Genomic DNA, 11,331 nt, shown 5'->3' on the forward strand with positions numbered 1-11,331 from the left:
AGGGTGTCAAGTCGTGGGCGGGTGAACTGGGGCAATTAGGTAGGGGAGGAGTAGTTAGGTAGGGGTACCAGGACATTGGGCGGGACTGTCGGGTAGCTGGGTTGGGGAGCAGTTGTGTGGGGTTTTGGGGCATTTGGGTGGGGGATGCCAGGGCAGATGGATTTCAGGACAGGTGGATGGGGGTGTTGGGACAGTGGGGTGAGGATGTCAGGGCAATTGGGTAGGAGTATTGGGGTTGTTGGGTGGAGGTGTTGGGGAAGTTGGAGGGTGTTGGGTGGGGGAGTGATGGGGTCTGCTAGGGCAGTTGTGGGGTCCCGGGGCAGTTGCGGAGTACTGGGGCAGTTGGGTGGAGGAGCCGGGGCAGTTGGATGTCAGGACAATTGGGTAGAGGTGTCAGTGGCACTTGGGTGGGTGGTGTTGGGGTAGTTGGGAGTCAGGAGTCAGTACAGGTGGGTGGGAGGTGTCGGGGGCAGCTGCGTGGGGGGGGCGGGGGCGCTGGGTGGGGGGGTCGGGGGCATTGGGTGGGAGGTGTCAGGGCAGTTGGGTGGGGGCGTCGGGGGCAGTTGGGTGGGGGCGTCGGGGGCAGTTGGGTAGGGGCGTCGGGGGCAGTTGGGTGGGAGGTCTCAGGGCAGTTGGGTGGGGGCGTCGGGGACAGTTGGGTAGCGGCGTCGGGGACAGTTGGGTGGGAGGTCTCAGGGCAGTTGGGTGGGGGCGTCGGGGGCAGTTGGGTAGCGGCGTCGGGGGCAGTTGGGTGGGAGGTGTCAGGGCAGTTGGGTGGGGGCGTCGGGGGCAGTTGGGTAGGGGCGTCGGGGGCAGTTGGGTGGGACGTGTCAGGGCAGTTGGGTAAGGGCGTCGGGGGCAGTTGGGTGGGAGGTGTCAGGGCAGTTGGGTAGGGGCGTCGGGGGCAGTTGGGTAGGGGCGTCGGGGGCAGTTGGGTGGGAGGTGTCGGGGGCAGTTGGGTGGGGGCGTCGGGGGCAGTTGGGTGGGAGGTGTCGGGGGCAGTTGGGTAGGGACGTCGGGGGCACTTGGGTGGGGGCGTCGGGGGCACTTGGGTGGGGGTGTTGGGGGAAGGCAGGTGGGGGTGTCGGGGCAGGTGGGAGTCGGGGCAGTTGGGTGGGGGCGTCGGGGGCAGTTGGGCAGGGCGTCGGGGGCAGTTGGGTGGGAGGTGTCAGGGCAGTTGGGTAGGGGCGTCGGGGGCAGTTGGGTAGGGGCGTTGGGGGCAGCTGGGTGGGAGATGTCAAGGCAGTTGGGTAGGAGCGTCGGGGGCAGTTGGGTGGGGGCGTCGGGGGCAGTTGGGTAGAGGTGTCAGGGCAGTTGGGTAGGGGCGTCGGGGGCAGTTGAGTGGGGGTGTTGGGGGCAGGCAGGTGGGGGTGTCGGGGCAGGTGGGAGTCGGGGCAGTTGGGTGGGGGCGTCGGGGGCAGTTGGGTGGGAGGTGTCAGGGCAGTTGGGTGGGGGCGTCGGGGGCAGGCAGGTGGGGGTGTCGGGGGCAGGCAGGTGGGGGTGTCGGGGCAGGTGGGAGTTGGGGCAGTTGCGTGCGGGCGTCGGGGGCAGTTGCGTGCGGGCGTCGGGGGCAGTTGGGTGGGGGCGTCGGGGGCAGTTGGGTAGAGGCGTCGGGGGCAGTTGGGTAGGGGTGTTGGGGGAAGGCAGGTGGGGGTGTCGGGGCAGGTGGGAGTCGGGGCAGTTGGGTGGGGGCGTCGGGGGCAGTTAGGTGGGGGCGTCGGGGGCAGTTGGGTAGGGGCGTCGGGGGCAGTTGGGTGGGAGGTGTCAGGGCAGTTGGGTGGTAGGCGTCGGGGGCAGTTGGGTGGGAGGCGTCGGGGGCAGTTGGCTAGGGGCGTCGGGGGCAGTTGGGTGGGGGTGTTGGGGGAAGGCAGGTGGGGGTGTCGGGGCAGGTGGGAGTCGGGGCAGTTGGGTGGGGGCGTCGGGGGCAGTTGGGCAGGGCGTCGGGGGCAGTTGGGTGGGAGGTGTCAGGGCAGTTGGGTAGGGGCGTCGGGGGCAGTTGGGTAGGGGCGTCGGGGGCAGTTGGGTGGGAGGCGTCGGGGGCAGTTGGGTGGGAGGTGTCAGGGCAGTTGGGTAGGGGCGTCGGGGGCAGCTGGGTGGGAGATGTCAAGGCAGTTGGGTAGGAGCGTCGGGGGAGTTGGGTGGGGGCGTCGGGGGCAGTTGGGTAGAGGTGTCAGGGCAGTTGGGTAGGGGCGTCGGGGGCAGTTGAGTGGGGGTGTTGGGGGCAGGCAGGTGGGGGTGTCGGGGCAGGTGGGAGTCGGGGCAGTTGGGTGGGGGCGTCGGGGGCAGTTGGGTGGGAGGTGTCAGGGCAGTTGGGTGGGGGCGTCGGGGGCAGTTGGGTGGGAGGTGTCAGGGCAGTTGGGTGGGAGGTGTAGGGGGCAGGCAGGTGGGGGTGTCGGGGGCAGGCAGGTGGGGGTGTCGGGGCAGGTGGGAGTTGGGGCAGTTGGGTGGGGGCGTCGGGGGCAGTTGGGTGGGGGCGTCGGGGGCAGTTGGGTGGGGGTGTTGGGGGAAGGCAGGTGGGGGTGTCGGGGCAGGTGGGAGTCGGGGCAGTTGGGTGGGGGCGTCGGGGGCAGTTGGGTAGGGGCGTCGGGGGCAGTTGGGTAGGGGCGTCGGGGGCAGTTGGGTGGGAGGTGTCAGGGCAGTTGGGTGGTAGGCGTCGGGGGCAGTTGGGTGGGAGGTGTCGGGGGCAGTTGGCTAGGGGCGTCGGGGGCAGTTGGGTGGGGGTGTTGGGGGAAGGCAGGTGGGGGTGTCGGGGCAGGTGGGAGTCGGGGCAGTTGGGTGGGAGGTGTCAGGGCAGTTGGGTGGGGGCGTCGGGGGCAGTTGCGTGCGGGCGTCGGGAGCACTTTGGTGGGGGCGTCGGGGGCAGTTGGGTGGGAGGTGTTGGGGCAGTTGGGTGGGGGCATCGGGGGCAGTTGGGTGGGGGCGTCGGGGGCAGTTGGGTGGGGGTGTTGGGGGAAGGCAGGTGGGGGTGTCGGGGCAGGTGGGAGTCGGGGCAGTTGGGTGGGGGCGACGGGGGCAGTTGGGTGGGAGGTGTCAGGGCAGTTGGGTGGGGGCGTCGGGGGCAGTTGCGTGCGGGCGTCGGGGGCACTTTGGTGGGGGCGTCGGGGGCAGTTGGGTGGGAGGTGTTGGAGCAGTTGGGTAGAGGCGTCTGGGGCAGTTGGATGCGAGCGTCGGGGGCAGTTGAGTGGGGGTGTTGGGGGCAGGCAGGTGGGGGTGTCGTGGCAGGTGGGCGTCGGGGGCAGTTGGGTGGGAGGTGTCGGGGGCAGTTGGGTGGGAGGTGTCGGGGGCAGTTGGGTGGGGGCGTCGGGGGCAGTTGCGTGCGGGCGTCGGGGGCAGTTGCGTGCGGGCGTCGGGGGCAGTTGGGTGGGGGCGTCGGGGGCAGGCAGGTGGGGGTGTCAGGGCAGGTGGGAGTTGGGGCAGTTGGGTGGGGGCGTCGGGGGCAGTTGGGTGGGAGGTGTCAGGGCAGTTGGGTGGGGGGCGTCGGGGGCAGTTGGGTGGGGGCGTCGGGGGCAGTTGGGTGGGGGTGTTGGGGGCAGGGAGGTGGGGGGAGGTGTCGGGGCAGGTGGGAGTCGGGGCAGTTGGGTGGGAGGTGTCAGGGGCAGTTGGGTGGGGGCGTCGGGGGCAGGCAGGTGGGGGGAGGTGTTGGGGCAGGTGGGAGTCGGGGCAGTTGGGTGGGGGTGTCAGGGCAGTTGGGTAGGGGCGTCGGGGGCAGTTGGGTGGGAGGTGTCGGGGACAGTTGGGTGGCGGCGTCGGGGGCAGTTGGGTGGGGGTTTTGGGGGCAGGCAGGTGGGGGTGTTGGGACAGGTGGGAGTCGGGGCAGTTGGGTGGGGGCGTCGGGGGCAGTTGGGTGGGGGCGTCGGGGGCAGTTGGGTGGGAGGTGTCGGGGGCAGTTGGGTGGGGGTTTTGGGGGAAGGCAGGTGGGGGTGTCGGGGCAGGTGGGAGACGGGGGCAGGTGGGAGACGGGGGCAGTTGGGTGCGGGAGACGGGGGCAGTTGGGTGGAAGGTGTCAGGGCAGTTGGGTGGGAGGTGTCGGGGGCAGCTGGGTGGGGGCGTCGGGGGCAGTTGGGTCGGAGGCGTCAGGGCAGTTGGGTGGGGGCATCGGGGGCAGTTGGGTGGGAGGTGTCAGGGCAGTTGGGTGGGGGCGTCGGGGGCAGTTGGGTGGGGGTATTGGGGGCAGGCAGGTGGGGGTGTCGGGGCAGGTGGGAGTCGGGGCAGTTGGGTGGGGGCGTCGGGGGCAGTTGGGTAGGGGCGTCGGGGGCAGTTGGGTGGGAGGTGTCAGGGTAGTTGGGTGGGGGCGTCGGGGGGCAGTTGGGTGGGAGGTGTCGGGGGGCAGTTGGGTGGGGGCGTCGGGGGCAGTTGGGTGGGAGGTGTCGGGGGCAGTTGGGTGGGAGCGTCGGGTGTAGTTGTTTGGGAGCGTCGGGGGGCAGTTGGGTGGAGATGTCGGGGGCAGTTGGGTGGGGGCGTCGGGGGGCAGTTGGGTGGGGGCGTCGGGGGGCAGTTGGGTGGGGGCGTCGGGGGCAGTTGGGTAGGGGCGTAGGGGGTAGTTGGGTGGGAGCGTCGGGGGCAGTTGGGTAGGGGTGTAGGGGGTAGTTGGGTGGGAGCGTCGGGGGCAGTTGGGTAGGGGTGTAGGGGGTAGTTGGGTGGGAGCGTCGGGGGCAGTTGGGTAGGGTGTAGGGGGTAGTTGGGTGGGAGGTGTCAGGGCAGTTGGGTGGGGGCGTTGGGGGCAGTTGGGTAGGGGTGTCGGGGGCAGTTGGGTGGGGGTGTCGGGGGCAGTTGGGTGGGAGGTGTCAGGGCAGTTGTTTAGGGGTGTAGGGGGTAGTTGGGTGGGAGCGTTGGGGGCAGTTGGGTAGGGGCGTCGGGGACAGTTGGGTGGGAGGTGTCAGGGCAGTTGTTTAGGGGTGTAGGGGGTAGTTGGTTGGGAGCGTTGGGGGCAGTTGGGTAGGGGCGTCTGGGGCAGTTGGGTAGGGGTGTAGGGGGTAGTTGGGTGGGAGCGTCGGGGGCAGTTGGGTGGGGGCGTCGGGGGCAGTTGGGTGGGAGGTGTCAGGGCAGTTGGGTGGGAGGTGTCAGGGCAGTTGGTTAGGGGTGTAGGGGGCAGTTGGGTGGGAGCGTCGGGGGCAGTTGGGTGGGGGCGTCGGGGGCAGTTGGGTGGGAGGTGTCAGGGCAGTTGGGTGGGGGCGTCGGGGGCAGTTGGGTGGGGGCGTCGGGGGCAGTTGGGTGGGAGGTGTCAGGGCAGTTGGTTAGGGGTGTAGGGGGCAGTTGGGTGGGGGCGTCGGGGGCAGTTGGGTGGGGGCGTCGGGGGTAGTTGGGTGGGAGCGTCGGGGGCAGTTGGGTAGGGGTGTAGGGGGTAGTTGGGTGGGAGCGTCGGGGGCAGTTGGGTGGGGGCGTCGGGGGCAGTTGGGTGGGGGCGTCGGGGGCAGTTGGGTGGGAGGTGTCAGGGCAGTTGGGTGGGGGCGTCGGGGGCAGTTGGGTGGGGGCGTCGGGGGCAGTTGGGTAGGGGCGTCGGGGCAGTTGGGTAGGGACGTCGGGGGCAGTTGGGTGGGGGCGTCGGGGGCAGTTGGGTGGGAGGTGTCGGGGGCAGTTGGGTGGGGGTTTTGGGGGAAGGCAGGTGGGGGTGTCGGGGCAGGTGGGAGACGGGGGCAGGTGGGAGACGGGGGCAGTTGGGTGCGGGAGACGGGGGCAGTTGGGTGGAAGGTGTCAGGGCAGTTGGGTGGGAGGTGTCGGGGGCAGCTGGGTGGGGGCGTCGGGGGCAGTTGGGTCGGAGGCGTCAGGGCAGTTGGGTGGGGGCATCGGGGGCAGTTGGGTGGGAGGTGTCAGGGCAGTTGGGTGGGGGCGTCGGGGGCAGTTGGGTGGGGGTATTGGGGGCAGGCAGGTGGGGGTGTCGGGGCAGGTGGGAGTCGGGGCAGTTGGGTGGGGGCGTCGGGGGCAGTTGGGTAGGGGCGTTGGGGGCAGTTGGGTGGGAGGTGTCAGGGTAGTTGGGTGGGGGCGTCGGGGGTCAGTTGGGTGGGGGCGTCGGGGGGCAGTTGGGTGGGAGGTGTCGGGGGCAGTTGGGTGGGAGCGTCGGGTGTAGTTGGTTGGGAGCGTCGGGGGGCAGTTGGGTGGAGGTGTCGGGGGCAGTTGGGTGGGGGCGTCGGGGGGCAGTTGGTTGGGGGCGTCGGGGGCAGTTGGGTAGGGGTGTAGGAGGCAGTTGGGTGGGAGCATCGGGGGCAGTTGGGTGGGGGCGTCGGGGGGCAGTTGGGTGGGGGCGTCGGGGGCAGTTGGGTGGGAGGTGTCAGGGCAGTTGGGTAGGGGTGTAGGGGGTAGTTGGGTGGGAGCGTCGGGGGCAGTTGGGTAGGGGCGTAGGGGGTAGTTGGGTGGGAGCGTCGGGGGCAGTTGGGTCGGGGCGTAGGGGGCAGTTGGGTGGGAGCGTCGGGGGCAGTTGGGTAGGGGTGTAGGGGGTAGTTGGGTGGGAGCGTCGGTGGCAGTTGGGTAGGGGCATCGGGGGCAGTTGGGTGGGAGCGTCGGGGGCAGTTGGGTAGGGGTGTAGGGGGCAGTTGGGTGGGAGCGTCGGGGGCAGTTGGGTAGGGGCATCGGGGGCAGTTGGGTGGGAGCGTCGGGGGCAGTTGGGTAGGGGTGTAGGGGGTAGTTGGGTGGGAGCGTCGGGGGCAGTTGGGTAGGGTGTAGGGGGTAGTTGGGTGGGAGGTGTCAGGGCAGTTGGGTGGGGGCGTTGGGGGCAGTTGGGTGGGAGCGTCGGGGGCAGTTGGGTGGGAGGTGTCAGGGCAGTTGTTTAGGGGTGTAGGGGGTAGTTGGGTGGGAGCGTTGGGGGCAGTTGGGTAGGGGCGTCGGGGACAGTTGGGTGGGAGGTGTCAGGGCAGCTGTTTAGGGGTGTAGGGGGTAGTTGGGTGGGAGCGTTGGGGGCAGTTGGGTAGGGGCGTCTGGGGCAGTTGGGTGGGAGGTGTCAGGGCAGTTGGTTAGGGGTGTAGGGGGTAGTTGGGTGGGAGCGTCGGGGGCAGTTGGGTGGGGGCGTCGGGGGCAGTTGGGTGGGAGGTGTCAGGGCAGTTGGTTAGGGGTGTAGGGAGTAGTTGGGTGGGGGCGTCGGGGGCAGTTGGGTGGGGGCGTCGGGGGCAGTTGGGTGGGGGCGTCGGGGGCAGTTGGGTGGGAGGTGTCAGGGCAGTTGGGTGGGAGGTGTCGGGGGCAGTTGGGTGGGAGCGTCGGGTGTAGTTGGTTGGGAGCGTCGGGGGGCAGTTGGGTGGAGGTGTCGGGGGCAGTTGGGTGGGAGCGTCGGGGGCAGTTGGGTAGGGGCGTAGGGGGTAGTTGGGTGGGAGCGTCGGGGGCAGTTGGGTAGGGGTGTAGGGGGCAGTTGGGTGGGAGCGTTGGGGGCAGTTGGGTAGGGGCATCGGGGGCAGTTGGGTGGGAGCGTCGGGGGCAGTTGGGTAGGGGTGTAGGGGGTAGTTGGGTGGGAGCGTCGGGGGCAGTTGGGTAGGGGCATCGGGGGCAGTTGGGTGGGAGCGTCGGGGGCAGTTGGGTAGGGGTGTAGGGGGTAGTTGGGTGGGAGCGTCGGGGGCAGTTGGGTAGGGTGTAGGGGGTAGTTGGGTAGGAGGTGTCAGGGCAGTTGGGTGGGGGCGTCGGGGGCAGTTGGGTGGGAGCGTCGGGGGCAGTTGGGTAGGGGTGTAGGGGGCAGTTGGGTGGGAGCGTCGGGGGCAGTTGGGTGGGGGTGTCGGGGGCAGTTGGGTGGGAGGTGTCAGGGCAGTTGTTTAGGGGTGTAGGGGGTAGTTGGGTGGGAGCGTTGGGGGCAGTTGGGTAGGGGCGTCGGGGACAGTTGGGTGGGAGGTGTCAGGGCAGTTGTTTAGGGGTGTAGGGGGTAGTTGGGTGGGAGCGTTGGGGGCAGTTGGGTAGGGGCGTCTGGGGCAGTTGGGTGGGAGCGTCGGGGGCAGTTGGGTAGGGGTGTAGGGGGCAGTTGGGTGGGGGCGTCGGGGGCAGTTGGGTGGGAGGTGTCAGGGCAGTTGGTTAGGGGTGTAGGGGGTAGTTGGGTGGGAGCGTCGGGGGCAGTTGGGTGGGGGCGTCGGGGGCAGTTGGGTGGGAGGTGTCAGGGCAGTTGGTTAGGGGTGTAGGGGGCAGTTGGGTGGGAGCGTCGGGGGCAGTTGGGTGGGGGCGTCGGGGGCAGTTGGGTGGGAGGTGTCAGGGCAGTTGGTTAGGGGTGTAGGGGGCAGTTGGGTGGGGGCATTGGGGGCAGTTGGGTGGGGGCGTCGGGGGCAGTTGGGTGGGAGTGTCGGGGGCAGTTGGGTGGGGGCGTCGGGGGCAGTTGGGTGGGGGCGTCGGGGGTAGTTGGGTGGGAGCGTCGGGGGCAGTCGGGTAGGGGTGTAGGGGGTAGTTGGTTGGGGGTGTAGGGGGCAGTTGGTTGGGGGCGTCGGGGGCAGTTGGGTGGGGGCGTCGGGGGCAGTTGGGTAGGGGTGTAGGGGGTAGTTGGGTGGGGGCGTCGGGGGCAGTTGGGTGGGAGCGTTGGGGGCAGTTGGGTGGGAGCGTCGGGGGCAGTTGGGTGGAGGTGTAGGGGGCAGTTGGGTGGGGGCGTCGGGGGTAGTTGGGTGGGGGCGTAGGGGGCAGTTGGGTGGGGGCGTCGGGGGCAGTTGGGTAGGGGCGTCGGGGGCAGTTGGGTGGGAGCGTCGGGGGCAGTTGGGTGGGGGCGTCGGGGGCAGTTGGGTGGGGGCGTAGGGGGCAGTTGGGTGGGGGCGTCGGGGGCAGTTGGGTGGGGGCGTCGGGGGCAGTTGGGTGGGAGGTGTCAGGGCAGTTGGGTGGGAGCGTCGGGGGCAGTTGGGTGGGAGCGTCGGGGGGCAGTTGGGTGGAGGCGTCGGGGGGCAGTTGGGTGGGGGCGTCGGGGGCAGTTGGGTAGGGGTGTAGGGGGTAGTTGGGTGGGAGCGTCGGGGGCAGTTGGGGAGGGGTGTAGGGGGCAGTTGGGTGGGAGCGTCGGGGGCAGTTGGGTGGGGGCGTCGGGGGCAGTTGGGTGGGAGGTGTCAGGGCAGTTGGGTAGGGGTGTAGGGGGTAGTTGGGTGGGAGCGTCGGGGGCAGTTGGGTAGGGGTGTAGGGGGTAGTTGGGTGGGAGCGTCGGGGGCAGTTGGGTAGGGGCGTAGGGGGTAGTTGGGTGGGAGCGTCGGGGGCAGTTGGGTAGGGGTGTAGGGGGCAGTTGGGTGGGAGCGTCGGGGGCAGTTGGGTAGGGGCATCGGGGGCAGTTGGGTGGGAGCGTCGGGGGCAGTTGGGTAGGGGTGTAGGGGGTAGTTGGGTGGGAGCGTCGGGGGCAGTTGGGTAGGGGCATCGGGGGCAGTTGGGTGGGAGCGTCGGGGGCAGTTGGGTAGGGGTGTAGGGGGTAGTTGGGTGGGAGCGTCGGGGGCAGTTGGGTAGGGTGTAGGGGGTAGTTGGGTAGGAGGTGTCAGGGCAGTTGGGTGGGAGCGTCGGGGGCAGTTGGGTAGGGGTGTAGGGGGCAGTTGGGTGGGAGCGTCGGGGGCAGTTGGGTGGGGGTGTCGGGGGCAGTTGGGTGGGAGGTGTCAGGGCAGTTGTTTAGGGGTGTAGGGGGTAGTTGGGTGGGAGCGTTGGGGGCAGTTGGGTAGGGGCGTCGGGGACAGTTGGGTGGGAGGTGTCAGGGCAGTTGTTTAGGGGTGTAGGGGGTAGTTGGGTGGGAGCGTTGGGGGCAGTTGGGTAGGGGCGTCTGGGGCAGTTGGGTGGGAGCGTCGGGGGCAGTTGGGTAGGGGTGTAGGGGGCAGTTGGGTGGGGGCGTCGGGGGCAGTTGGGTGGGAGGTGTCAGGGCAGTTGGTTAGGGGTGTAGGGGGTAGTTGGGTGGGAGCGTCGGGGGCAGTTGGGTGGGGGCGTCGGGGGCAGTTGGGTGGGAGGTGTCAGGGCAGTTGGTTAGGGGTGTAGGGGGCAGTTGGGTGGGAGCGTCGGGGGCAGTTGGGTGGGGGCGTCGGGGGCAGTTGGGTGGGGGCGTCGGGGCAGTTGGTTAGGGGTGTAGGGGGCAGTTGGGTGGGGGCATTGGGGGCAGTTGGGTGGGGGCGTCGGGGGCAGTTGGGTGGGAGGTGTCAGGGCAGTTGGTTAGGGGTGTCGGGGGCAGTTGGGTGGGGGCGTCGGGGGCAGTTGGGTGGGGGCGTCGGGGGTAGTTGGGTGGGAGCGTCGGGGGCAGTCGGGTAGGGGTGTAGGGGGTAGTCGGGTGGGAGCGTCGGGGGCAGTCGGGTGGGGGCGTCGGGGGCAGTCGGGTGGGGGCGTCGGGGGCAGTTGGGTGGGGGCGTAGGGGGCAGTTGGGTGGGGGCGTCGGGGGCAGTTGGGTAGGGGTGTAGGGGGCAGTTGGGTGGGGGCGTAGGGGGCAGTTGGGTGGGGGCGTAGGGGGCAGTTGGGTGGGGGCGTCGGGGGCAGTTGGGTAGGGGCGTCGGGGGCAGTTGGGTGGGAGCGTCGGGGGCAGTTGGGTAGGGGTGTAGGGGGCAGTTGGGTGGGAGCGTCGGGGGCAGTTGGGTGGGGGCGTCGGGGGCCGTTGGGTGGGAGCGTCGGGGGCCGTTGGGTCGGGGCGTCGGGGGCAGTTGGGTGGGGGCGTCGGGGGCAGTTGGGTGGGGGCGTAGGGGGCAGTTGGGTGGGGGCGTCGGGGGCAGTTGGGTGGGAGCGTCGGGGGCAGTTGGGTAGGGGTGTAGGGGGCAGTTGGGTGGGAGCGTCGGGGGCAGTTGGGTGGGGGCGTCGGGGGCAGTTGGGTGGGAGCGTCGGGGGCAGTTGGGTAGGGGTGTAGGGGGCAGTTGGGTGGGAGCGTCGGGGGCAGTTGGGTGGGAGCGTCGGGGGCAGTTGGGTGGGGGCGTCGGGGGCAGTTGGGTGGGGGTGTAGGGGGCAGTTGGGTGGGAGCGTCGGGGGCAGTTGGGTGGGAGCGTCGGGGGCAGTTGGGTGGGGGCGTTGGGGGCAGTTGGGTAGGGGTGTAGGGGGCAGTTGGGTGGGAGCGTCGGGGGCAGTTGGGTGGGAGCGTCGGGGGCAGTTGGGTGGGGGCGTCGGGGGCAGTTGGGTAGGGGTGTAGGGGGCAGTTGGGTGGGAGCGTCGGGGGCAGTTGGGTGGGGGCGTCGGGGGCAGTTGGGTGGGGGTGTAGGGGGTAGTTGGGTGGGGGCGTCGGGGGCAGTTGGGTGGGGGCGTAGGGGGCAGTTGGGTGGGGGCGTCGGGGGCAGTTGGGTAGGGGTGTAGGGGGCAGTTGGGTGGGGGCGTAGGGGGCAGTTGGGTGGGGGCGTAGGGGGCAGTTGGGTGGGGGCGTCGGGGGCAGTTGGGTAGGGGCGTCGGGGGCAGTTGGGTGGGAGCGTCGGGGGCAGTTGGGTAGGGGTGTAGGGGGCAGTTGGGTGGGAGCGTCGGGGG

Source organism: Lepidochelys olivacea, assembly GCF_965140295.1.
Source record: "Lepidochelys olivacea isolate rLepOli2 genome assembly, chromosome: 2".
Lineage (NCBI taxonomy): Eukaryota > Metazoa > Chordata > Testudines > Cheloniidae > Lepidochelys > Lepidochelys olivacea.